Here is a 3,414-nt window from a genome sequence, read left to right on the forward strand (position 1 = left end):
TCCCACCAGAAGTAAGAGCAGCCTTACAATCTAGATGGAAAAAATTAAAGTCAGGCTTCTCAAACTGCTGCATGGGAGCTAGCCTTGAGGGGAGGTGGAATGTACCAGAATATAGAATAACTATGACATATCTCCCAGAATGTAAGAAGGTAAGAAGGTAAGTTATTAGGTAGCTTTCAAGTGTTGTTATACTAAGACAACCATGGGTATATCACGAAACAGAAGGCAAATTTTGTCAATCAAATAGATAAATATGTTTATAGTATAGCTTTACACTATTCCACTAAATTCTACATCTGTGTTGGGACACTTCATATGAAATTTGAGGATATAGAAAGAACTGTGTGAAATTCCCCAAACAGAGATTCATTGAAGTTAATTAGCAAACACTGGCAGAAGAGTTACGGAGGAGCTTAAGGAGGGAAGCTATCAATGCTACATTCTTAGTCATATTTCACCTTGAGGTGGTTTTGAATTTTGCTCTTTATTTGGATATACTGAAAATAGAGTTCTCATGGCAAGCAAGAGGAAAAGAATGCAAGGCAACTAAAAATACGAGAAAGGGTAAGAGACAGGGAGGAAGGGGGGGTACTAGAAGAAACTACACTCATATGGCAAAACCCTTTAATGAGTTTTTATGTGGACTCCACCAATCTGAAAAAAATCATACCAGAATTCACAACTGAATAGGATGTCTGGGTCCCCCCCCCTTTGGTAAATAAACCACAGCTAATCTATAGGCATCTAAAATAATTTGTTTTCTCTGGGGGTAATATAAAGTTTTAGGATGTGGTTCACAGAATCGTACAACAGAAGCAGTACTGGGAGCCTCGTCTGCCTATTTGAAAAATCTAATAGCAACATCCAATGGCAATTCAGGGCAGGCAGGCAAACCTTAACTTCCTCATATTCGCAGACATACACTGAACACTTAATATGTGCCAGATGTTGGGCTAAAAGTTTCACATGCATTATCTCATTTAATCTTCATAACATTTCTATAAAATGGGTATTATTTTATGCTTATTTTCTAGATGAGAAATATGAGGCTTAGGGAAGAAGAAATTTGCCCATGGTCACATAATTAGTGAGTGATAAAGCCAGGATTCGAATTTAGGAATGTCTGACACCAAAGTTCCCTACCCTTTAGCCACTAAAGAACTGTTTTAAAAAATTAAATGAAGTGTTTACTTGACACATGGTAAGCAGTCCAATCTTACTTACTGTCGCCTTAACCGAAAAACAAACCCAGCTTATAAGCTTAAACTTTATGAAAATTTAAGTCTAGTATTTGCATTGTAAATGTGCAAAATAAATTGTGTCTTAGTGGTTAAATAAGGCATTGCTTCAGGAAAGAAAGATGGGCTTATCACCGTTTTGTTAAAATAACTCTTAAAAAAAAAAGAACCCTTATTGAAATGACTACAGCATTTTTCTCTCTATCATAGTCACAAAATTTAAACTATTAAAAATTAAAGCAAATTTAGGAAAAATATTCTGGCAAAACTACTGGAAATTNATTATATATGTAATTATATATAATTTTAATGTATAAAATTATACAGCACAGCTGTTTCCATAAGAAGTTTGAATCTGATTTGCAATCCAACCAATTAAGTGAATAAACCCACACTCTGACGAAGTGGTAGGAATCAATGGAAGCCAGACTGAATAGAATTATAGGAGTGATACAGGAGTGCTGATGCATAGAGGGCACATGTTCCCCAATGTTCACAGCAGCACTCTCAACAATAGCTAAAACATGGAAAGAGCCTGAGTGTCCATCAATGGACAAATGAATCAAGAAGATGTGGTTTATCTATACCATGGAATACTACATGGCAATGAGAAACAATGAAATCTGGCCATGTGTAGCAACATGGATGGAGCTTGAGGGTGTTATGCTGAGCGAAATAAGTCAGGCAGAGAAGGACAAATATCATATGTTTGCACGTATAGGAGGATTAGGAGGAACTTGACGGAGGACCAAGGGGGAGAAGAAGGGCGGAAATGGTGGGGGAAAGGGAGAGAGGCAAACCATGAGAGACTCTTGAATGCTGACAAAAACTGAGGACTGATGGATGTGGGGAGGGGGGGAGGGGGGATGGGCATGGAGGAGGGCACTTGTGGGGATGAGCACTGAGTGTTATGTGGAATCCAACTTGACAATAAACCATTTAAGAAAAAAAAGAATTCTAGGAGTGATGTGTTTAGAAAAGTAGGTGCGGGAGGTGTGAACGGACCTCCCTCCCCTTTTCTACATGCGGCAGGGATTAGAAGGAAGAAAACCAAACCAACAGCTGCTAGAAAGGACAGTGGTCAAATGGAGAATTTTCTTTTTTTCTTTTAAAGACAGGGTTCTTAAGCATGCCTCAAGGCAGAAAGGTTGAGAGAATAGGTTAAAATACGGGAGAAAAGACCTGTATTAAGACCTGATTCTGTTTCGCTGTGACCTTAGGCTACCTCACTCCTGGGAATACCCCTTTCCTCATGCGGGATATTAAGATACTGGAAACACCTAGGTTTCCTTAGATCCGGGTTCGTAGAAGTAGTCAATAAAAATTACGTATTATTAGACGATGTTAATAATACGTGCATAGGACGGTCCAGGAGCACAGGAAGTATACGGATCTGCCTAGCCTCGGGCTGAGTCCTTAGCCAAAACTCACTCTGTGGCAGTATTATTGCGTTTGTTTTACAGGGAAGGGTGTCTTCCAAGCAAAGGGGAGTCAGGATATGACGGACCGCCGCATTTCACCTCAACGGATATAACCGAAACGTTAAAACTGCGTTGGTGACCGAGATCAGAGGGATGTTAAACGAGACCTCGATATTAACACAGCCTGCGTTTATCGATGTTCAATTCCGTCCAAAGGTCCTTTTAAAAAAATAAAAATAAATCGAAGCCAGCTGGCCCCCAGCCGTGCCGGACACTGTGGGAGACGGGCTCGGGGCCAGGGCGCCGACGTGGGGTCTCGGCTCCAGGGCAGTCGCGGCCCCGGGGAAGGACGCGCTGACCGGGGCCCCAGCGGACCGTGGCGGGCTCCTCCCNTGGGGTGTTCCAGCTCAGCGTGCGCTGCGCCTGCTGCGTGCGGATCCCTGCAGCCCCGCCACCCTTCTACCAGGCCTTGCTTACCCTCCGGGCCGGACCCTGGCAGAAAGTCACCACCCTCCCAGATTTCTTCTGACCTCCGAATTTAGCCCCTTTCCCTTGGACGCTCATCGAAGTCTGGCTTGTATCCGAGCCCTGTACCCCGTCTCCACTTAGGAGAAGCCCTGCAGGGCTGGGACTGCAAGTCTTCCGAAACTCACTTCTACTTCTCAGCACCAAGCGTGATGCCTTGCACACAGACACTAAGCAGATACTCGACAAGGAGGGATGTCAATAGTAGGAAGACAAAGAATCAGAGGTGA

General features: G+C 42.8%; 1 protein-coding gene across 1 annotated transcript in view; it reads right to left on the reverse strand.

Moving 5' to 3' along the window:
• Nucleotides 1-2,880, reverse strand: part of SPDYA (speedy/RINGO cell cycle regulator family member A) — a 34,088-nt gene extending 31,208 nt beyond the window's left edge. The window contains exon 1 of the mRNA XM_077774179.1: nucleotides 2,670-2,880. The gene's annotated coding sequence lies outside the window, so the exon portion shown is untranslated. The remainder of the gene's footprint in view (nucleotides 1-2,669) is intronic.
• Nucleotides 2,881-3,414: the final 534 nt, after the last annotated feature.

This window comes from Crocuta crocuta, unplaced genomic scaffold (assembly GCF_008692635.1).
Source record: "Crocuta crocuta isolate KB4526 unplaced genomic scaffold, BGI_CrCroc_1.0 scaffold246, whole genome shotgun sequence".
NCBI classification, from domain to species: domain Eukaryota; kingdom Metazoa; phylum Chordata; class Mammalia; order Carnivora; family Hyaenidae; genus Crocuta; species Crocuta crocuta.